We start from the raw sequence: 25,864 nt of genomic DNA on the forward strand, positions 1-25,864 counted from the left end.
GCGGCGCTAAAAGCCGCGGGCGAAACGTCCGCAGGAGTGCCGGCGCAGGGGGTGGAAAGCCGCGGGTTTCGCGTCGATGGGGGTTGAAGTGGCGCGGCTCGACACGTAACCACCGCGTCAGCGTGCCGAGAATTCTCTTGGAAGGTAAATTACCTCGTCATGCGATCCGGCCTCGATCGTAAAAATCGCTCGCGGTTTTATTGCGCGCGGGGACGAAGCCGTCCCGGGCTAACGGAGGACAGAGGGTGGCCGTCCAGCCTTTTTCGACCACCCCCATTGGACGGTGGCTCGAAATCCAGCCCCCCCTCCCTCCACCCCTCGGCTGCAATCTGCCCGCTGACGAATGGTCCTGACGTACGCGCCGGCTCACGCGCGAGATTTATAGATTTTTTCCGAGGGACACTGAAAAAATGCCAGCCCGACGACGCCCCCCCCTCGTCCGCCTCGGCGAAAAGGAGAAAAACACGCGGACGCCCCGGCATAATGCCAGACTCGGGGAAAAATGCCGCGCCCGGTCCACCCTTCACGGTCCGCGGGATCAACGGAACGATGTCGCGTGAAATTTTCGGAAAGAGACTCTCCGGGACCGGTCCCCGGGTAATTGATGGTCCGTTCGATCGGCCAGGGACAGCTACGGTCACCTTCGAAACCGTTCGAATAAATCATCCGAGAGAGACGACACGGAACTTCAGAAATATAGAAATTAAATCACCCTTCCGGCGGACCCGGGAAACGATAAAATTTTTCGACTCCGCGGGACGGATTATAACGGCGACACCCGTTGCATGGGGCGTCCGCGTGCGCGAGGAATAACGTATGAGCTCCTCCGGGTGCAATCCCGAACTCGAGCGTTCCCCCCGGATCGCGTTCGACGGCTTTTCCCCGACCCCTGGAAGCGTTTTCCACTTCTGATAGTCGATGCCTCGAAACGGGAAAGTTTCCGCGACAAGGGGGGGGGGGCGGCGATGGCACGCGGGGCTTCGTGAGAGAATTACGGGAGCGGCGAATGCATTAAGGTTCGCGCGTCGCGACGAATGCAACGAGAATAGTAATGATCCAGCCGATTGTGGCTGGCGATCGTCGCGTGCTCGAGTCTCTGTCCGAGACCGGCACGAAAACGAAAACAGACTTTTCACCCGTGTAAATTCACTGTGGCGGCTACTTGGAACGATCGAGGGGGGTGCTTAGAAGCTATCCGCTGGATCCTTTTTATCCATTCGAACGAGAGATTTCAACCTCGTTTAAGGAGCTTTTTAAACCCTGGAACATCAGAATAAAAAATGGAAACTTCCATAGTCAACTCACGTATATTTACGCACATACTACAGCTATCTGTTCAACGTTACTAATTCAGTGGATAGTTTCTCGACTGACCACCATCCATGAGAAGAGGATGCTAAAATCATTTTCGAATTTTCACGTCGGGATGTCCGATTAACATTTATTCTTTTATTTCCTGGTCTTGAGATACACTCCTTCAAAGTGGAACAAAATGTTAAAAAGATCGTGCATTCAATTTTAAGGGGATCCTTGTAAGAAGGCTTTAATCTTCGACTTTGTGGCGGTTTTTATGGGTCGTTGGTTATTCGCTTGTTAACAACGGGTAGGTAATGGTCATCGATGGTCAACAGTGAGGCTGACATCAAGATCAAAGGTCCAGGAAAGAGCTAGGACCAACCGAAATAGTTCTTCGGTAGACCAGATTGTCTTTAGCTATCAACTTGGTCTGCGTCTCCCCACTCTTCCGCCTTAGGAACAGGTATATGGAGAGTCACTGGTAGCATACTCTTCAGTACCTCTGGGACTTCCAAGAGGATCGGGTCTCGCGAATTCGGGGGCCTACCTCTGGCCATTAGTGAATCGGGGTGACCACTGGTGACCAGGACTGACCAGGAGTGACCACTACTGACCAGAACTGACCACTACTGACCAGTGTTGACTAGTGATGGTGTGCCACTGCTGACCACTACTGACCAGTGCCGGACCGTGATGACCAACGGTAAGAATTGTTTAAAATTCCTCTCCTCACCTCTTGTTTATCATCTGATTCCAATTTCGCTTTAACGAATTGTCCACCTGCTATTGTCATAATAGGAATATTTTCTTACTTTACAGATGACCATTGGTAACTACCCTATGTACTGACAACAAGTAGTAAGTGTTTTGTTCAATAATTAAATAGATGGGATGTAAATTAATTTAGATTTATAGCTAGGTAGGATGTATCAGTATGTTTCAGGAAATTTTCGTCGAAGAATCAATAATAATAAATATATTTTCTATGTATTTTGTTAGATGATTAAATAGGTGGGATGTAAATTAATTTAGATTTATAGCTAGGTAGGATGTATCAGTATGTTTCAGGAAATCTTCGTCGTAGAATCAATAATAATAAATATATTTTCTATGTATTTTGTTCAATAATTAGATAGGTGGGATGTAAATTAATTTACATTTATAGCTAGGTAGGATGTATCAATATGTTTTAGGAAATCTTCGTCGAAGAATCAATAATAATAAATATATTTTCTATGTATTTTGTTAGATGATTAGATAGGCAGTAAATTAATTTAGATTTATAGCTAGGTAGGATGTAACAGTATGTTTCAGGAAATCTTCGTCGAAGGATCAATAATAATAAATATATTTTCTATGTATTTTGTTAGGTGATTAGATAGGTAGGATATAGACGAATTTAGATTTATAGTTAGGCAGGATATTTTTTTCAAAATTCTTTCAACTCTCTTCGTTGGTTGTGCATCTTTCATTGGTTGCATTTTCGTTTGTTTCTTGTTCGACCAACGATCGTTGATCACAGATCTTTATTAATGGAGGGTGGTTGGGAATCGGTTAGGGTGGGTCTCCATTCGCAGCAACCTCCGCGTGGTGAGACCTGGGTAATATTATTTACCGTTTAATTAATAATCGTATCGCCTTTAGCTGGGTAATGCAATTATTAATTAAAAATTAAATAATATTAGCAAATTGGCTGCGATCCGCCTTGCATAGGTCATCATAAATATAGAGCTTCTTCGCTAGGTTAGTTTCGATTCTCATTGATTCATCGAAGATTTTAGAGTATTGTCACACACGAGGTATACGAGTCGATCTTTCACCCTGTTAAGTTTTATCCTTAGTTTTTATTATTTTAGACGACAAGCAAATTACTTTGTTACTGTTACAACGGCTCACGGCTTACTTCGAGAGCATTCCTTACGACGCGATACATATTTATATACATACATATATACATACAAACATACATGGTAGATATATTTGAACAATAAATGTCACGCGTCATTTCGTACGTAGATCACGTACTACCTTATCGATTTTAATTATCCCTAACACACCCAATGTATTTTTTCGGCCCATTTTTCTGGGATCTTGAAACCCCATTACCAAAGGAATTAAAACGATAGATACTCGACGTATAATTCAATAAAAATAAATGTTTATTCATTCTCTTATAGAAAACCACAGTAAATTCGTAAAAATTTGTATTAGAAATTACGAATGAAACATTGTGAGAATTTCGATAGTTCTAGCGTAAATAAACTAGTGAAAATATGTATTAGTCTCGTTCGTAAGACCGGAGGAATCGTTATATCTCAGACTAGGATCGCCAAGGGGCGAACGACGCTAAAACCCCCCCCAGGAATTTTTGATTACACCTCGTAAACGTCTTTCGTGAACGCACCGGTGGAAACGCGAGGGCGTACGTATAAACGCGTTTCTCAAAGGGTTGAGAAGGTGTTTGATCTCCCGGCGAAGGAGCATAACGCGACGCACATCCTGTCCCCGGGAGCGATATCAAAGAAGTCTTTGTCGCGTCTTAGTCTGTTCGTAATCTCATCTTTGGACAGTCTCTCCCGAGGCAGTTCGCAGCATCAGCTTCTGGGAACTCGGGGATGCAGTTTGGACGAACGATCTGGATAAAGTTCGATAATCTGTAAACTACCGGGTCCGTGGAAAGAGAAACGGTTCTGAGGGAGATTCTCCTACGAGAGAGGATTCTTTAACGCGCACCGGTCCCGTCCGTGTGTCGATAATCGAGCGTCGAGGAAGACGGACCGAGCGAAAAACGAGCAAATAGAAAAATGGCCCGGTGCGGCGAAAAGCCACGAGGGCGAAAGAGAAATATACAACTAGGAGAGACGGTGGGGGGGGGGGGGGGAGCGTTGGAGAGCGCGAGGGAAAGCAGCCGTCGGTAAATAAAGGCGTTAAACGAGAATGGATGTTCGTCCGAGGGCCGTAATCCCGGCGAAAAGGAACGAAGCGGAAGCCAAAGGGAGCAAAGTTTCTTTTCCTTGGCCCTCCCCCATCCCCACCGCGTCCCGCCGCCAACCGAGAAAGAAGTGTTTCGGTCGTTGCCGAATCACTTCCGGTTTGTCTCGCAGTAAAACTTCCTTAAGTCGGCCATTTCGTAGGTTCCCCGGGCCCCGATACACGGACCCTTTCGACCGGAAATAGCTTTTCGGTGCTACCCCGCTTTCTTCCCGTTCACCCCTTTTCCCAACCCCGTTCTTTTTCCTTTTCTCCGGGTTTCTTCTTCCTTTTGGCCGGTCGAAAGTGGACTCGAGTGCACGGGCAAACTTTCTGAAAACGTCACGCCGTCGAGACGTTACTTGGCTCGGTGGTCGAATAATGGCTCGATAATCGGTTCACGGGGAATCCAATTTGTCCGTGAAAAATTCCCTCCCACGCGGACGACTCGCTCCACCGACCTCCCGCTATCTTACTTCCCACTCCTCCCCAGTGACATTCATTTATTTTATTCTTTACTCTTTTTTTTCCATTGATTCATTAACCCCCTTGACGCACGATTTGATGTGACTTTTCGAACGCATATTATTTAATTTCGTTTCAAAATACGATTTGGGGAATTAAATCGACCATTCGGTGAAATTCTTCCAAGAGGATCGAGTCTTGATACACTCGAGGCAAAGATTGACCCTCTATGGGCCGAATTTGTTTCTTGAATATAAACATACGAGCCACTTTGATATTTGGTGCTGCCAACCGTCATCAATATTGTTATTAGTAGACTTATTAATAGAATTAATGAAATGGGAACTTTATAGAGGATTGTCTCAACCCCTAAATACAATAATTTGTATCTAACTTGAAACATTTCTTATATTTTGGCATATTAAGTGCATTCTGTAGTTTTTCGAAAATTTAAATTTCCCATAAATGCATAAATATCCGCAGTCTAGTTATTAGTTATCTCAGAAACATTAAATAATTAATACGTACACGTCATCTTGTGAGAAAACTAAAATTATTTAGTAAAATGTCGATATATTAACATGTGACCTGAAAGTTATACGGGCCCATAGAGGGTTAAATAGCAGAGCATGAAATTATATTCAAACTTTATATATACAAATATAGAGACCAATGTTAGAAAATTGATTCTAATCAATACAGTTAATACAGTCAATATAGTCAATAACTTAGAAATTAAACACAAAACTTTATGCTACCCCCAAGGGTTACAAGTCCAAGTCCGTTCTTCCCTTCCAAACTAACGAGAAAATTTACGATAAGTAAAACAACTTGTGGCTACACAATTTGTAGCGTATTAATAGAAATTGTCGCCAAACGAGACCATGTAATATTCCGCAGGGTTTGGGGAATGAAATTTCGAAAGTGCAACCTTCCCTCCCCCGCGAGAAGTTAAAAACGGAGTCCGTAAATTCCGTAACGTTTCGAAGAACGTTGTTACCGCGGTAATTAGGTGCCACCGTGCATCGTTGATGCTCGCGCCTAACAAGTTGTTTAACGGTAATAAGCGTGAAACAAAATTGCTCGTCGCATAAAACATGAAACAACTTTTCGACGGTTCTCGCCGCGGCGGCTACGCGCGGGCGCGCATTGTAAAACTCGCCGAAGTTAATCACGGTCGATTATTAGTCGGAGAATTCCCTGTGAATTACATCCAAATATGCAATATGTGTTATTAATATCCGCCGGCGAGCTTAACGATCGTACGGCGTCACTTTGTAACTGGAAATGCGATTTAACTCTTGCAGCAATTTCCTTGGGTAATTCCATTACGTGAATTCGCATGGACGAATGCGTACCTTATAATTTTAATGCATTATCCGGTACTTAATTATACATTTTCAAACTGATTTTATCCGCAAGGGGGAAATTTCAAAGCTGCGATTCCGACTGTCGCGCGTTGGCTGGGAGGGGGGTGGGGGAAAAAGAACAAAAATATTCGTTTCCTATCGTACGACCGATGCAACGCGTAATTTTGATATTATAATACCGTGCTCGTGACTGAAAGTCCTGAATTAATTCCGGGCCAATTTGAACAGGTAGTTTGGGCAACCGACTCGGTCTATTTCGCGGTTAATTACGATCTCTGTTTAGAATCGGTTCGTCGCGAGAACGGATATCCATCCGGACGCGACCGCTTAAACGGGAACCGTCTCGAGGAGCAGAGAAAGACGAGTCTCCTCGGGCGAAAATCCTGAACTCGTCCCGAATATTGCGCTTCGATCGCACGTGCGATAGGAAACTGTCGACGACACCTTCAATAATTAATGCCCACCCCGGGGGCTTTAATTGATCCGGTTCACCGTTCGATTATCGAAACCCCATCTTTCACGCTCCGTGCTCGCATCTAACCTGTAACTCACTTGCATTCGTGCTCTTTCCGCTCCGCTACCTCCATTCTCGCTCTCTTCCCTCTTCCAATCACCACTGACCTCTTCCCTCCGTCCCGTTCGCCGCCGTTCGAATTTTTTTCCAACCCCCCGTTTTATCTTAATTTATTACTCTTAAATTCCGGGTGAACGGAAACTCCGCCGAAAAACTCGCGTTGGTAACGTTGTTGCGTTTGTTCGTTGCACTTTTAGCATCTGGTACACCCTAATCGAACGGGGACTGTCACATACGTACGTTGAAACAATTTGTCAAATGTAAAGTTGTGATTGTCATTTGTTTCTGGGTTAGGACTAGAGGACTGTCACGTAGACGTTAAAATAATTTGCCAAATGTAAAATTGCAATTGTCATTTGCTTCTAGCTATTTACAGGGTGTTCTGCCACCCCCTGGGTATAACTTTAATGGGGGATTCTAGAGGCCAAAATAAGACGAAAATGAAGAATACCAATTTGTTGATGAAGGCTTCGTTAACGTTTAAAATTCTGACCGTACTGAATTTTTTTCTCGAAAATGCGCAAGATTTCGGGGGTACGTCTATTCACCGAAAATGATTATAATTGACCCCCGCAACCGAAAATAATTTTTCCAGAACGATTTGAAACTTTTCAAATTCGCCGAAAAATTTAGACATCCTGTCGATTTTCCTTAAAAATTCGTTTTTGATTTTTAATAATTTCGCTCGACGTCCTACAGAAAAGTTGTCTAATACTTTTTTATAGGTACCTATGGGCTCTACTTCAGAAAAAAGTTTCATTGAAATACATTCACTATTATAGGAGGTATGGCTATTTAAAAATTGGACCATTTTTATAGGGGTTTTTCTCATTTTGCGGGGTCAAGGACCAATTTTTCGAATATTCTTAGAATCCCTACATATTCTTCATTAAAATACGCGTCGTTTGCTTTTTTAAACATTAAAATCCTTCAATCCGTTCAGAAGTTATGATGTTTTAAACATATGTATAAAATTTCAGGGAAACATCTCAACGGTATGGTCAGACATGATATTTTCCGTAAGGAATTTTTTTCTCGAAAATCGTTAGGATTTCGAGGGTATGTCTATCGACCAAAAATTATTATAATTGGTTCCTGCGATCAAAAATAATTTTTTTAGAACGATTTAAAATTTTTTAATTTTGTTGAAAAATTTCACTCCTTCGCGAATTTTTTTCTCCAAACTGGGTAGGATTTCCGGGGTATATCTATTCATCAAAAATGATTATAATCGACCCTTGCAACCGAAAATAATTTTTCCAGAACGATTTGAAACTTTTCAATTTCGTCGAAAAATTTAGACACCTACCCCCAGTCGATTTTCCTTAAAAATTCGTTTTTGATTTCTAATAATTTCGCTTGACGTCCTACAGGAAAGTTGTCTAATACTTTTTTATAGGTACCTATGGGCTCTACTTCAGAAAAAAGTTTCATTGAAATACATTCACTATTATAGGAGTTATGGCTATTTGAAAATTGGGCCATTTTTATGGGGGTTTTTCTCATTTTGCGGGATCAAGGACCAATTTTTCGAATATTCTTAGAATTCCTACATATTCTTCATTAAAATACGCGGCGTTTGCTTTTTTAAACATCAAAATCCTTCAATCCGTTCAGAAGTTATGATGTTTTAAACATACGTATAAAATTTCAGGGAAACATCTCAACGGTATGGTCAGACATGATATTTTCCGTAAGGAATTTTTTTCTCGAAAATGGTTAGGATTTCGAGGGTATGTCTATCGACCAAAAATTATTATAATTGGTCCCTGCGATCAAAAATAATTTTTTTAGAACGATTTAAAATTTTTTAATTTTATCAAAAAATTTCACACCTCGAATTTTTTTCTCCAAACTGGGTAGGATTTCCGGGGTATATCTATTCATAAAAAATGATTATAATCGACCCTTGCAACCGAAAATAATTTTTCCAGAACGATTTGAAAAATACGCAATGTATTCGCTCTGATAGCGTGCATGCAGTTTAATTCCGGATACCCAGGTGTTTAATGGAAATATTTAATGGAAAACACCGTACCCGGTCGTAATTTTCGAAAGGCGGAATAAATTGCTCGAAATCTCCGGGTCGAGACGGTCCCCCGAAGATCGTAGATTTAATAAACGTCCAGCCCGTGGAATCGGAGATTCCATAACGCGGGGAACAATCGCGAAATAAAAGGGGGTAAAGGGTTTAAAGCCTCGAGTTAAACGTCGTCGGTTTAATTCTCAACCTCCCCCTTTGGTATTTCGGTCCTTCTTTTCCCGGGGTTCCCTTTGCGCAAAAGAGACGCTCGTTTGTTCGTCACGGGCGACAGACGGGTTGGGCGGGGAGTCAACCTAAGCATAAACGCGGATCAGTTTTACGCGAAAAGTTTACTCGGTTCGAAAGGGAGTCGACGGCACTCGAACGAAATTGGATTTTCATCGCGAACAGAGGGCCCCGGTTAATTCGCTCGTTTCTTTGTCTCGATTTTAGTTCCGCCCGGCACGATGTTATGAAATGGAGTTATGGTAATCTGAAATCTCGCGGCGCGGGACGAGAAAAGAGCCGCGGAAGGCAGGAAGGGAACTCGGCTCGTTTCCGGCTCGTTAATCTTCATACGAAAGCTACGGTGGAACAATAGGTCCTCTGTTAAGTGTTGCATTGAACGCTACGCGAACAATAATTCTTCCGGAAGATTACAGTTCAAACGAGGCAATGTTTAACTACGCCCACGCGCCGTTTTAACCGGCGCTTCGAGTATCCTCGAAATGTCTTTCATCGCCCCGGCGTATATCCCGACCGTTTCTATTTCGTTTCGCCGGGGCTTCTTTTCTCTCGCGGCTTTCGCTTTTCCGCGCTTTCATTACCAACGCGATCACCTGTCTATTCTTCCCGTCGCGTTTGGCAGCCTGCCACCCAGGCACTTCGCTCTTGATACTCGATTATTGTTGTCGAACGCCGCGGCCCTCGATTCGAACAGCTAAGCTAGTCAGGTCTCCGATTTTGCGATACGCAACTGAGAAAATATTACGAATATGCTTCTAATAGTCTCGAGATTAACACTAGATTTACGTATATTTGTTGATAACTTTCATGTTGACGATTACCTTAAAATACGATTTTTCTTTTAATTAGAATATGTATCCATGCCATTGCATCAATCAAATTCAACATAAGTTGTTAAAAAATAATAGTTACGTGTTCTGCAATTTTAAATATGGAATCTGACATCCGTCAAATTGACGGCTTCCGTAAATCTAGTGTTAAATGATCGTATGGTTAATCCTACTCGTATTCGTAACACTATAATGGTGAGTCAATTTTGGAAAACTTGTTTTTGAAACCAGCACAAGTCCATTGTTTCATACATTATTTAAGGGTTTAAAATATAAAAAAAACACTTGTGAACGGCGTGTCGCGTTGGATACACCGATCCTCGTCCCTATTCATTACCAGTTTTTCTCGTAACAGCCGCACAGAGTGGATCGCGAGAGGAGTTTAAAGTGAATTAAACGGCCGGTATTCGGTCAACGTTCGTCCGAGAACCGATCCGTCTCTCGATAAGATCGCTAGAATTCCCTCCCCCGGAAGTTGATGGAAACGAACCTTTTTCTCGCGCTCGATCGTAGTTTAAAGAAGCCAGACGGTCGGGTGAGGGGGGAGCAACGCCGCGAAAAAATTTATTGTTTAAAATGTGCTCGAAGGCCGGGTCCTCTTCTGTTCGTTTCGAGGTGGCCGAGGGTTCGGAAACGCCGGCGCAAAAGGAAGAGGGAAACCGCCGCGCCGGCTGCATTCGCCAAAGAAGCTGGTCAGAGAAAAAGAGATATATTCCCCGGGAACGGTAATTTATCGAATCGCCGTTTCGCCCCGGGGAGATTCGAGATTCGCCTGACCGATCGAATCGCGCCTCCTCTTACCGCCACCGAACGGCTGCTCCAGATATTTCAAACGATCGAACGTTTTCTTGTTCGCCAGACCCGTCGTGTTCGCGCGATCTTTGCGTCGTATTCGTTTCATTTATACGGACACCCCCTCCCCTCCCATAGAAGAAGTAACACAGCGAATTCACCGTGTTACATAGCCACGAAAATCGCCCCACGACTCTACGAACCTCGAATTTTAAATATACAGGGTGTTCGGCCACCCCTGGGAAAAATTTTAATGGAGGATTCTAGAGGCCAAAATAAGACGAAAATCAAGAATACCAATTTTTTGATGGAGTCTTCGTTAAAAAGTTATTGATAATTAAAGTCAAAAATTTCAAATCGTTCTGGAAAAATTATTGTCGGTTGGGGGGGTTAATTACAATCATTTTTGGTGAATAGACGTACTTCCGAAATCCTATCCACTTTCGAGAAAAAAATTCGAGTAAGTGCTGAAACTTTTGGGTGAAAAAAAAGACTTTCGAATCGATTTGAAAAAATTATTTTTAGTTGCAGGTGTCAATTGCAAGCATTTTTGGTCAACAGACATAACATCGAAATCCTACTGAGTTTCGAGAAAAAAATTCATTACCGAAAATACAATTTCTGGCCAGAAATTGTAATGTCTGCCTGAATTTTCATGCGAATCTTTAAAACGTCATAACTTCTGAACAGATTGGACGATTTTAATGTTTAAAAAAGCAAACTACGCGTATTTTGGTGGAGAATATGTTTAAATTGTAAAAATATTCGAAAAGTTGGCCCTTGACCCCGCAAAATGAGAAAAACCCCATAAAAATGGTCCAATTTTCAAACGGCCATAACTCCTACAATTGTGAATATATTTCAATGAAACTTTTTTTTGAAGTAGAGCTCATGGGTACCTACAAAAAAGTATTAGACAACTTTTCTGTAGGACGTCAAACGAAATTATTACAAATCAAAAACGATTGTTTAAGAAAAACCGACAGGGGTGTCTAAATTTTTCGACGAAATTGAAAAGTTTCAAATCATTCTGGAAAAATTATTTTCGGTTGCGGGGGTCAATTATAATCATTTTCGATCAATAGACAACCCTCGAAATCCTAACCATTTTCGAGAAAAAAATTCGAATAGATGCTGAAATTTTTAGACGAAATTAAAAAATTACAAATCATACTAAAAAAATTATATTTAGTTAGAGGGGTCAATTACAAGCATTTTTGGTGAATAGATATACCCTCGAACTCCTACTCAGTTTCGAGAAAAAAATTCCTTACCGAAAATATAATTTCTGGCCAGAAATGTCTACCCGAATTTTCATGCGAATCTTTAAAACGTCATAACTTCTGAACGGATTGGACGATTTTAATGTTTAAAAAAGCAAACTACGCGTATTTTGGCGGAGAATATGTACAAATCGCAAAAATATTCGAAAAGTTGGCCCTTGACTCCGCAAAAATGAGAAAAACCTCCATCAAAATGGTCCAATTTACAAATAGCCATAACTCCTATAATAGTGAATGTATTTAAATGAAACTTTTTTCTGAAGTAGAGCCCATAGGTACCTACAAAAAAGTATTAAACAACTTTTCTGTAGGGCGCCAAACAAAATCACTAAAAATGAAAAAGGAATTTTTAAGAAAAATCGACAGGTATAGGTGTCCAAATTTTTCGGCAAAATTGGAAAGTTTCAAATCGTTCTGAAAAAATTATTTTCGGTTGTGTGGGTCAATTATAATCATTTTCGATGAATAGACATACTCCCGAATTCTTATCCACTTTCGAGAAAAAAATTCCGTATTGGCGGAACTTTAAACGTTAATAACTTCTTAACGAAGCCACCATCAACAAATTGGTATTCTTGATTTTCGTCTTATTTTGGCCTCTAGAATCTCCCATTAAAATTTTTCCCAGGGGTGGCCGAACACCCTGTATGCGATCTGGTACTTCGTACAACAGGAAATACGAAAAAAGTTACAAATATAAAATCTTTCTTTATCGTGAAAAAATCGAAATTCCAATTTATCCGTATTTTGTACATGGACGTGTAGTTTCTCTGTACAAATGGAGAAAAAAAAATCATTAATATCCAACGAGAAAAATAAAAAAATGTGCTATTTTTTAACATATTGTTTAAACAAATAAAAGTTTTGCAAATCTCTTTACACGATCAAATTCGCCGTTTAAAAACATAAATTTCATCCATTTGAAGCACACCCCTATCTCTAATAGTTTCCGAGATATTCAACAATGTATGTTTTGAACCCCCAACTTTGAGGGCTGATTTCAACCCCTTAAAGTGAATATTAGCAGCTACAAAAAAATACGGTAAGTTTCATCAACATTGGAGATTTACACTTCGGGATGGTCGCTTGTTAGCGCCTGTTACCGAGTAATGCCTCCCTCGAAACCCTTTAACTTTCGTCCCACGTGTTATTCCTATCGCCGATCATTTCCATACTTCGCGAGTGAGAATTCGAAACGGGGGATGGGCACAAAGGTCCGACAAGGCTGTAGATCGTTTTAAATAAGAGTTCGAGATTGAACAATATCCTTGAAATAAATGGTCTCGTTTCGAGACGATTTTACGAGCAATAGAGAACGAATCCATTTATAAGCAATATTACATTAGAGCAGGAAATTACGGCGTATCGTGGAATTGCTACCAATACGCCGTGGCGTTCGTTCCGAGTATCGATTACGGGGTAAAAAGTGGGACGAATGAATTACGCGTAACGATGATCGCGCGGCTGTAAGATCGTTGATCGATCGAGGACCCGTAAGATTGAAATCCTTCGTCGTTTCCATGAACTCGACGCTACACGAGCGGTTTAATCGCTCGATTGGAAAACAATTTAAACGGTTTAAGGGAGCGTAGATATAATCTCGTTAAGTAGCTGCACCCGGCAGGGAACTGATAGAAACGAAAGCCGAGTAGAATATAAATAAGGCGGGGTTCGGATAGAAATTAAGTGGAAAATAGGATTCGAATGGACGCGCGAGAGAGGATTCTCTCGGAATATATAGGCGGATAGAAATTGCATCGGGGAACAGGTGGGAGCGGAATTTAAATAAAACGCGAACGCCGCGCGAAAATTGCGCGGTGAAAACGCTACCGGAGTAGAATCCGCGCGGAGAGTAGATGTGAAACGGTGCAGAAACAACGAAACGTAGAATTTAAACAGAGTTTAAATATCGCGGAAAAAGTGTGAAATTGGCGGGACGTTAAGTATAACGCGGATAGAAATGGAGCTTTAATAGGAGGCCAGAGACGGAGCGCTGGAAACGCGGAACTTAAATATTATTTATCATTAAAGAGCGTCACCGCGATGAAAGATTTACGATTATTTTAAATATAGGTATTTCAACGCGCGTTTGCTGGACAGAATTAGATTCTGTAATGGGGCCGTACGCGAACGTAGAAACTTTGCTCTCGGAACAATTAGTACAGTGACTTGCTCTGTCGACGGAGCGTACGTCGAACTGGATCGTGCAAGTTTAATGGGAACGTGTCCTTTCGATCGACCGAGGGGAAACTAATTTTTCATGGGAACGATCGAAGAGACTCGAGTGCCAGAAGCTCGTGGAAAATTTAAGGAAGACGCGTCGAAGGATTCGTTCCCAAAGCGACGAACGAACGCCAAGGGAGCTGTTTGGCCCACGAAACCGGAATGAAAGGGTTCGCAGGGTCCAGGGATCACGCGAAACTTCGTCCACAGTAGGGAGAAAATTTTATAAATTGTAAAGAAATATTTCCTCGTGAGCTTCGAGCCCCGTACGTTTCTTTTCGTTGGCTCGATCTACCTCTTGGTTTCTTTCCCGCGCGGGAAAGGCCATCGAGTCCCTTCCGGGGGGGGAAAGGGGGTGGAAAAGGGAACGTCGGAGACGCGGACACGCGCGTGGAAAGGGTGAAAGCACGGGCTCAGGAACGGACAGAATGGAAAATCCGCAAATGGAACGAACCTCTTTTCGTCCGTGGTACACTTCGAAGGTTACTTTCCTTTATTGAATGAAAAAGGAGAGGGAGAGAACCCTCTGTCGAACGCAATTCCGCTGCGTGGGTGTCTCTTGTTTCTCGCCTGGCCTCCGTGGGCGTTGGATAACGATCAATCGCGCCCTGATTTCCGAAACTATGTTCACGACGGACCTTTAATACAATTAATCAGTAGACTGCTTCAAATTTAGATTTTTGTTAGTAGAATTAACGAAATAGGAGGTTCGTAGAGGATCGTTTCAACCCCTAAATATAATAATTCGTATCATACAGAGTGTTCCGCCACCCTTGGGAAAAATTTTAATGGGGGATTCTAGAGGCCAAAATAAAACGAAAATCAAGAATATAAATTAGTCGATGGAGGCTTCGTTAAAAAGTTATTAACAATTAAATTCGAAAATTTCAAATCATTCTGAAAAAATTATTGTCGGTTGGGGGGGGGGGGGGGTTAATTACAATGATTTTTAGTGAATAGACATACCCACGAAATCCCACCCACTTTCGAGAAAAAAATTCGAGAAGATGGTGAAATTTTTCGGCGAAAAAGAAATTTTTCAAATCGTTTTGGAAAAATTATTTTCGATTGCGGGGGTCAATTACAATCATTTTTGGTCATTACACATATCCCCAAAATCCTACGCACTTTCGAGAAAAAAATTCCTTAGCGAAAATTTAATTAGGTGTCTAAGAAAAAAATTTCAAATCGTTCTGGAAAAATTATTTTCGGTTACGGGGATCAATTACAATCATTTTTTGCCATTACACATACCCCCGAAATCCTACCCACTTTCTAGAAAAAAATTCGAGAAGGTGTGAAACTTTTTGAGGGGGAAAAAAAATTTCATATCGTTCTGGAAAAATTATTTTCGGTTGCGGGGGTCAATTACAATCATTTTTGGTCATTACACATACTCCCGAAATCCTGCCCACTTTCTAGAAAAAAATTCGAGAAGATGGTGAAATTTTTCGGCGAAAAAGAAATTTTTCAAATCGTTTTGGAAAAATTATTTTCGGTTACGGGGATCAATTACAATCATTTTTCGCCATTACACATATCCCTGAAATCCTATCCACTTTCGAGAAAAAAATTCGAGAAGATGGTGAAATTTTTCGGCGAAAAAGAAATTTTTCAAATCGTTTTGGAAAAATTATTTTCGATTACGGGGGTCTATTATAATCATTTTTGGTCATTACACATACCCCCGAAATCCTACCCACTTTCTAGAAAAAAATTTGAGAAGGTGTGAAACTTTTTGAGGTGGAAAAAAAATTTCAAATCGTTCTAAAAAAATTATTTTCGGTTACGGGGATCAATTACAATCATTTTTTGCCATTACATATAACCCCGAAATCCTACCCACTTTCTAGAAAAAAATTCGAGAAGGTGTGAAACTTTTCGACGGGGAAAAAAAAAATTTTATATCGTTCTGGAAAAATTATTTTCGGTTACGGGGATCAATTACAATCATTTTTTGCCATTACATATAACCCCGAAACCCTACCCACTTTCTAGAAAAAAATTCGAGAAGGTGTGAAACTTTTTGAGGTGGGAAAAAAATTTCAAATCGTTCTAAAAAAATTATGTTCGGTTACGGGGATCAATTACAATCATTTTTTGCCATTACATATAACCCCGAAATCCTACCCACTTTCTAGAAAAAAATTCGAGAAGGTGTGAAACTTTTTGAGGGGGGAAAAAAAATTTCAAATCGTTTTGAAAAAATTATTTTCGTTTGCGGGGGTCAATTACAATCATTTTCGGTGAATAGACATACCCCCGAAATCTTACCCATTTTCGAGAAAAAAATTCTGTAAGGGCGGAACTTTAAATGTTAATAACTTCTTAACGAAGCCTCCATCAACAAATTGGTATTCTTGATTTTTGTCCTATTTTGGACTCTAGAATCTCCCATTAAAATTTTTCCCAGGGGTGGTCGAACACCCTGTATATTTTCGAGAATTAAAATTTCCCATATGCATCCGGGGGTCTAACCGTTTCGGTTCGTATTCAACAGGAAGACGGTCGATTCAGCGAGCTTTCGGTTGGTCCTGTTAATAGTTCGATTAATGAACGTATCGTTGCGCAGTTGCAGGGCGCGGAATGGTCGTAAAATTCCGCGAAACCGTTGCGCAATTTGCCGTTTCGTAAATCTATATTCGCCGGGAACGAAACAACAACGGTAACGCCAAATGGTAACGAGAAAAGTGACAGTAGTACGAAGCCTCCTGCAGAGCCCGGCGTTAATCCGAATTGATGGCCGTTGCCTGGCGCCGACCGGTTGATAATAAATAAAGGTGAATGACGGGAGAAAAAAATTGTCCAAAACCCGACGACGATATCACCAACCTGTGGATACGCGACGCGTCTCGTAAAGAATATTCCGGCCTAAAATCGATCGTTCTCCATTTAATTTTCTTCGGTGGAAAAAACGAAAAAGCGAAGTTACCGGAGGATCCAAAGGGGGTTTTGGGCTCAGTTTGGCTACTGAACGACACTTCCTGCGACTACGTCCCGAGGATCACGTTCCCTGGATAGTTGTACTAAACTCTGGCAGTAAGAATGACCCGAGAGAGAAGTTCCAACAGCGATAGGGCAAGCTATTTCGAGGAAGCAGCGAAACGCCAAAGGACAGAACTCGCGTTCGCGATCTTCGGAGGTTATAGGCTCCCCGTTGAGCCGACACTCGCTCTGATTATGTCCTAAAAGTTACCTAAACATCGACGGGGAAACGAGGGAGGCAGCCGCCTCGTGGGGTCCAATCGAATTGAAAGCCTCGCGGATACGTCAGAGGGAAACTAAACCCGTAGACCTTTCCGTCGAGCTACCCCCAATTTTTCAGGATCTTCCCGGGTCCCTTCTTACGAAACGTCGAAGGGCTCGTCGATCGGGGAAGAGCGGCGCGCAATTAAGTCGCCCTTAACGGGAAATCCTACGCACTTCGCGACGGTAAATCCACCCCTGGCGGCCGGAAGCCAGGTCGACGTTTTTCGCGGTATCCGTCTTCTTGACGCGGGGTTGCTGGATCGTCCTCGAGGAGCAGCGTTAAGCCACTTCGGCGCAGTTCGCCGCGAAAGAAACTTTATCGTGGCTGTCAGCCGCGAGGTAGACGAATGGCGCCCTTAGCACCCTTATCTATCCGCAATTTTTACTTTCGGCTCCCCCACCCTCACCCCCACCTTGCCCCGTCGTAGCACGCTTTTTTTCTCTCCAAACTCTATCCCAAATCGTCCCTCTGCCCCTTGTTCCAGCTCCACTACGGTTCACTCTCGACGCGCATTAATATCCTCGCGGCGCACCGGCTACGAGAAGCTCCGGTCTAATCCGTCAAATCCGAAAAGCCCCGTAAAATAAATGTCTATCGCGATGGCGCGGGGAGACGCGGAGGGAGCGGACCAGTCGGGGCTGCCCGGTTCGATACCGGCGATACCGGGATCCGATTTTAAATATGGGTCGCCTCCGATCGCTACGGAACGCCCGACGAGCTGCTTTCGACGATTTTGATTAAACGTTCCCGCGAAACTCCATTATTGTGCCAAGAAACGCTGGAACGGGTCGGATATCGTTGAGGGAATAGGCTTCAGCTGCGAAAATTATCTCGAGAACTAGCGGGATTTATGTCGAATTTAAAATAGTGGTTGTTATAATATTTCTAGTAAATAACATGTGTCTCTTTATCGCGACAATTCTTGGCAAAATTAAATGTCTCTGGATAATATAATTACGAATAAAATAGGAGGAGGCAAGTAGAAGAGATCGACGTATGGTCAGACAGGCAGTCAGTAGAACACATCAATGTTCTATTAGGCGATATTTTACAGAATTACACTGCAATCTAATAAATTCGCTAGCCAAATATTTTCACGTAATATAATTACGAATAAGATAGGAGTAGGCAAGTAGAAGAGATCAACGTATAGTCAGACAGACCCTTTGTAGATTATATCACCGTTCTGTCAGGCGATTCTTGGCAGAATTATACTGCAATTTAATAGATTCGTTAGTCAAATTTCTCTACATAATATAGATATCAGTAGGGTAGGAGGTCAAGCAGAAGGGATCAACGTGGGGTCGGACATCGCTCTGACAGGATCAGTAGAATATATCCACGCTCGATCAGTCAATCCCCGATAGAATTACATTACACCTACCAGATTCGTTAGCCAAATATCATCTCTACACAATACAATTACGAGTAGAATAGAACAAGTAGGGATGATCAACGTGGTGTCGGACGAACGCTTTGACCAGTACAGTAGAATCTATCAACGTTCGATCAGACGACTCTCGATCAGAATTACACTAGACCTACCAGATTCGTTAGCCAAATATCTCGACGCAATTATAATTACAAGAGAACAAGTAGAAGAGATCAGCGCGCGGTCGGGCGGGCGCTTTGACCGGATCAGTAGAACGTATCCACGCACGATCAGACAAGTAGTACGTACAGTACGAGTCTCTACGGTCCGTCGAGTACGCAAAGAGCCCCATAGCCGAAGTATAACGAATCACAGTTAATTAAACAAGTAAAATGTATCCGTGTTTGGCTTGTCGAGCGAGGTAGCCTCGATATTTGATCGCACAAGTGGACCCAGAGTCCTTCTACGCAGACAAATCAAAATCCCGTGTTATTAACGGGAACCGGATAGTCGGAAAATTTAAATGTTCCTCCGAGTTCACGGTTACCGGGCCCGTTTGGCAAAAAGTGGCCAACGCAAATAAGCTCGTTGGCAGCAAACGGTGCGTCGTTTTCTCCGCTGATATGGAAGTCGTTTCCACGGGGAATAAAGTTTCCGGGATAAGCGACCCTGTTGCAGGATCGCCGGGGCGAGTGGGCGTTTAAGCGGTTGTTTGTTATGCCTCCTCGTTGAATATGTATTTCGGTCTTTTTCCGCAGGTGCGCCTCGTTTCGCGAAACGAATAACGAACGGGGCCACCGCCGCGATTAAGAATCGTACGTCTCTGGTCAGGAAGAAACTTTCAGTTCTTAATTTGTATTCCTCTCTGCTTTTAATCAAGTTAACATTCCTATACAAATTTTAACAACTGATACTTTAGTTTCAAGTATATCTATGCACTATCAGTCGCGAGATTAAGAATTGGACGTCTCTGGTTAGGAAAAAGCAAATACTCAACTCTTAAATCGTTTCAACACTGCTATAGAAATTCTAACAATTTGTATATCGATCCGTTGTACGCCATTTTCAAGTATATTTATACACCATCAGTAGCGAGATTAAGAATTTGACGTCTCTGGTTAGGAAAAAGCAAACATTCAACTCTTAAATCGTTTCAACACTCCTATAGAAATTCTAAGAATCTGTATATCGATCCATAGGTACATTGTACGCCACTTTCAAGTATATTTATACACCATCAGTAGCGAGATTAAGAATTGGACGTCTCTGGTTAGGAAAAAGCAAACATTCAACTCTTAAATCGTTTCAACACTACTATAGAAATTCTAACAATCTGTATATCGATCCATAGGTACATAGCACACCATTTTCAAGTATATCTATGCACTATCAATCACGAGATTAAGAATTGGACGTCTCTGGTTAGGAAAAAGCAAACAATCAACCCTTAAATCGTTTCAACACTGCTATAGAAATTCTAACAATCTGTATATCGATCCATAGTTACATAGCACGCCATTTTCAAGTATATCTATGCACTATCAGTCGCGAGATTAAGAATTGGACGTCTCTGGTTAGGAAAAAGCAAACATTCAACTCTTAAATCGTTTCAACACTGCTATAGGAATTCTAACAATCTGTATATCGATCCATAGTTACATATCAAGTCATTTTCAAGTATATCTATGCACTATCAGTCGCGAGATTAAGAATTGGACGTCTCTGGTTAGGAAAAAGCAAACATTCAACTCTTAAATCGTTTCAACACTGCTATAGGAATTCTAACAATCTGTATATCGATCCATAGTTACATATCAAGTCATTTTCAAGTATATCTATGCACTATCAGTCGCGAAATTAAGAATTGGATGTCTCTGGTTAGGAAAAAGCAAACATTCAACTCTTAAATCGTTTCAACACTGCTATAGAAATTCTAACAATCTGTATATCGATTCATAGTTACATAGCACGCCATTTTCAAGTATATCTATGCACTATCAGTCGCGAGATTAAGAATTGGACGTCTCTGGTTAGAAATAAGCAAACATTCAACTCTTAAATCGTTTCAACACTGCTATAGAAATTCTAACAATCTGTATATCAATCCATAGGTACATAGCACGCCATTTCCAAGTATATCTATGCACTATCAGTCGCGAGATTAAGAATTGGACGTCTCTGGTTAGGAAAAAGCAAACATTCAACTCTTACATCGTTTCAACACTGCTATAGACATTCTAACAATCTGTATATCGATCCATAGGTACATAGCACGCCATTTTCAAGTATATTTATACACCATCAATAGCGAGATTAAGAATTTGACGTCTCTAGTTAGAAAGAAGCAAACATTCAACTCTTAAATCGTTTCAACACTGCTATAGAAATTCTAACAATCTGTATATCGATCCATTGTACGCCATTTTCAAGTATATTTATACACCATCAGTAGCGAGATTAAGAATTTGACGTCTCTGGTTAGGAAAAAGCAAACATTCAACTCTTAAATCGTTACAACACTGCTATAGAAATTCTAACAATCTGTATATCGATCCATAGTTACATATCACGCCATTTTTAAGTATACTTATGTACTATCAGTCGCGAGATTAAGAATTGGACGTCTCTAGTTAGAAAGAAGCAAACATTCAACTCTTAAATCGTTTCAACACTGTTATAGAAACTCTAACAATCTGTATATCGATCCATAGGTACATAGCACGCCATTTTCAACTATATCTATGCACTATCAGTCGCGAGATTAAGAATTGGACGTCTCTGGTTAGGAAGAAGCTAACATTCAGCTTTTAAATTACTTCTATTCTAGTTAGAATTAAGTCAACACTGCTACAGAAATTTTAACAATCTGTATACTGATCCATAGATACATAGCACGCCATTTTCAAGTATATCTATACACCATCAGTCATGAGATTAAGAATTTGACGTCTCTAGTCAGAAAGAAGCAAACATTCAACCCTTAAGTCGTTTCTTCTCAGGTTAGAGTCAAGTCAACGCTGCTATAAAAATGTTAAAAATCTATATATCCACCCTACATCGATCTATACATCGCGCGCCATTTTCGAGTGCTTTTCTATACGCGTTGCATTTTCTGGTATCGTCGCGTTTGTAAAGGAGATTCCGACGAGGTTGTCCGCTCGCAGGCGGGGTCGCAACAATATTTCCGTAGCGAACGATTCTTCACCGCGCGGCAGATCCGCCCAGGAGGGCGGTAAAATTGCGAGAGGATCGTCTTAGGAAGACGTCACCTCCACCAGGCACTCTCTAATGCCGCGAAATTCCCATATCTTCGGCTGACGTACCGTCACTCGGCCTTTTCCTCGTTCCCCGTGCCCGCTCTGTCTCTCTTTCTGAATGGATCCCGTAGCACACGACGAGCTTCTTACATAAATCACGAGCGTTTAACCCCGTTCGAGAAGGAGGCGGCAAGTTTCCGCGTGGGAGGTGGAGGAACGCGAGAGGATGTGCCAACGGGGGCTATATATTCGGGGATGAAGCGTGCGCGCGGTTCGTCCGCGTGTTTTGCGTGGCGAGCCAGAAATCTTGCCTCGATCGGAGAAATCCACCCCTCCTGCGTCCCGGTTTTTCCCGATCGACGCGGATTAATAAGGGTCGGGAGAGAAGGTATATCCTCGATATCTCGGACGGATTCGATTCCGCGGGCTTTCTGCTCGACGAGCAATTTTCGAACACCGGATTCGATCGACGTTTCCGGTATCTGGGTAACCCGGATACTTGCTTTTTCTTCCTGCGCTCTGACCCCGTTTTTTTTTACCGCGACTCATTATTATAGAACGGAGCATTGTCTGCCCTGAGACACACGACTCCTAATAAGAACGTGTGCGTACAAGATTCGTCGGGAAACTAGTACCAGTCGCGATTTATCATCGATCCTAAGAAACCCGGGGACCATTAAAAGAAAAACGAGATGAATCATAAATCTTGCGATTCGACATCTTGCTGGAGTCAAAGACAATGGGAACAGAGGGGGTTTCTCTTTTTGCCGCAGCCCCCAGATCGCGTACGATCGCGTATCCCCCGGCTGGAGGTTTGTTTGACGAGGGTAGCCCCGTTCCCCGACGATTAATCACTCGCTATTAATTAACAAGGGAATCGTTCCCCTCGTTCCGATCTCTTGGACCGCTTCCAACGCAGCTTCGTTCCCGCGTTTAGGGGGTCGAGATCGTTACGCCGCTCAGCCAGCCCTGTCGGTGGTTTGCTCGAAGGTCACGGTCCTTAACTTTTATAAGCCCCGAGCCGGTCGGTTAATTACAATCAACCCCCTCGATTAATTGTTCCGTCGAACAGGACGACGGTTTAAAGCGTCCGTGCGACGTCCCCGGCGCGACAACTCGACCGGGGGTTGCTTCGACTTCGAACGCTTCCGGTCGCTGTCGATCGATGCCCGGTGATTTATGACGCTGTCACCGGCGACGATACCTCCGATGGCGACGCTCTCTCGATACCTTTCGAGTTCTACCAATTTATTCCATGCTGTTTCATCGATGCAATCCGGATACCGGGATCTATTCCATCCGAAATCATAACGTCGGAACTCGGTAGCCGTCACAACCTCTAATTGTGATTTGAAATTTCGAGAAACTTCCGCCTCGAATAATTCTAGAAATCTTAAATGACTGTCACCTTAACACGGTCCTATACGACGGGTGATTTTAATGATACAGAATTCCTTCAACATATGTGATAAACACTTTTGTAATTAATATATTTTGTTGAAATTTTCAGAACTTGTATTGTTATGATTTCACCAAAAATGAACGTATTAACGCGCGATCGGTGCGAACGCTTCGAAGATCGTTTGAACGATTGGAAACGGAGGAATGGTTTTTCGCAGACGGAACGGCGGGCGCGGAAATTTGTCAAGTCGGGGGCCGGGCGATAAAGGAAATCGTTATTTAAGCGGTCGCGCGGTTATTTCTCATGGTAATTAATAACCGAACAAGTTGCCGGAGCTTCGGGGGTAATTTCGGTGATTACTTTAGCAACGATTACTGTCGAGGGTCGTTCGCGGAACGTGATTCCGAAGTTTCCGTGAGCACCGTGCTAAATCGTTAATTACGATCAGCGCGATTAATCACCCCATTGGCGACGACGGCAATTTAAGCGACGCGGGTGCTAACGCACGAGGTGTAAACACGACGCAAAGACGAACCGTGAGAAACGACAACGCCATGTTTCTTTCCTCCTATGCTAATCTATATAGGAACGTTTCTCTTTTTTCGTAACTAAACTCCTCCTTTTTTTATATTTGCGATCTACGATGAATTCTATATTCATCGAAACATATAAGAATATTACAAAATTATGTCGTGTCAAATACATATTCACACCCCAGAACAGTTCACTTTTATCGTTCTCACTCTACGCAACCACCCAAGACGCACTCGTCCACATTTTGCGTGATATATTTAAGATATCATTCATTCACGCATAGATACATACCATTCACACACTTATTATATAACAATATCCTAAAATATCAACGTTTTATCAGACGATTCTTGACAAAGTTACACAGCAATGTAAGAGATTCACTAGTTAAATATTTCTTTATAATATAATTATGAATAAAATAGGAGGCAAGTAGAATAGATCAACGTGTGGTCAGACGAACACTTTGATCGGTTCAGTAGAATATATCAACGTTGAATTAGATTATTCTTGACAAGATTACACTATAACCTGACAGATTCATTAGCCAAATATCTCTGAATAATATAATTACGAATACAATAGTAGGATGCAAGTAGAAGAGATCAATGTGGAGTCAGACGTACCCTTTGACCGATCCAGTAGAATATATCCACGTTCGATCAGACGATTCTCGACAGAATTATACTACAATTTAACAGACAGGCTGGCTAAATGTTTCCGTATAATATAATTATGAATAAAATAGTATGAAGCAAGTAGAAGAGATAAACGTAGGGCCAGAAGAACACTTTGATCGGTTCAGTAGAATATATCAACGTTGGATCAGATTATTCTTGACGAGATTACGCTATAACCTGACAGATTCATTAGCCAAATATCTCTGCATAATATAATTACGAATACAATAGTAGGATGCAAGTAGAAGAGATCAATGTGGAGTCAGACGAACCCTTTGACCGATTCAGTAGAATATATCCACGTTCGATTAGACGATTCTCGACAGAATTATACTACAATTTAATAGATTGGCTGGTCAAATGTTTCCGTATAATATAATTACGAATAAAATAGCAGCAGGAAAGTAGAAGAGATCAACGTGTGGTCAGACGTACTCTTTGACCGATTCAGTAGAATATATCCACGTTCGATCAGACGATTCTCGACAGAATTATACTACAATTTAACAGACAGGCTGGCCAAATGTTTCCGCATAATATAATTACGAATAAAATAGTATGAAGCAAGTAGAAGAGTTCAACGTGTGGTCAGACGTACCCTTTGACCGATTCAGTAGAATATATCCACGTTCGATCAGACGATTCTCGACAGAATTATACTACAATTTAACAGACAGGCTGGCCAAATGTTTCCGCATAATATAATTACGAATAAAATAGTATGAAGCAAGTAGAAGAGATCAACGTGTGGTCAGGTGAACACTTTGATCGTTTCAGTAGAATATATCAACGTTGGATCAGATGATTCTTGACAAGATTACGCTATAACCTGACAGATTCATTAGCCAAATATCTCTGCATAATATAATTACGAATACAATAGTAGGATCCAAGTAGAAGAGATCAATGTGGAGTCAGAAGTACCTTTTGACCGATTCAGTAGAATATATCCACGTTCGATCAGACGATTCTCGATAGAATTATACTACAATTTAACAGACAGGCTGGCCAAATGTTTCCGTATAATATAATTACGAATAAAATAGTATGAAGCAAGTAGAAGAGATCAACGTAGGGCCAGAAGAACACTTTGATCGGTTCAGTAGAATATATCAACGTTGGATCAGATTATTCTTGACAAGATTACGCTATAACCTGTCAGATTCATTAGCCAAATATCTCTGCATAATATAATTACGAATACAATAGTAGGATCCAAGTAGAAGAGATCAATGTGGGGCCAGACGAACACTTTGATCGGTTCAGTAGAATATATCCACGTTCGATCAGACGATTC

At 41.8% G+C, this 25,864-nt stretch overlaps 1 protein-coding gene across 4 annotated transcripts in view; it reads right to left on the reverse strand.

Moving 5' to 3' along the window:
* Positions 1 to 25,864, reverse strand: part of Syn1 (Syntrophin-like 1) — a 467,877-nt gene that overhangs the window by 9,997 nt on the left and 432,016 nt on the right. The window lies entirely within an intron of this gene.

This window comes from Colletes latitarsis, chromosome 2 (assembly GCF_051014445.1).
Source record: "Colletes latitarsis isolate SP2378_abdomen chromosome 2, iyColLati1, whole genome shotgun sequence".
Classification (NCBI taxonomy): domain Eukaryota; kingdom Metazoa; phylum Arthropoda; class Insecta; order Hymenoptera; family Colletidae; genus Colletes; species Colletes latitarsis.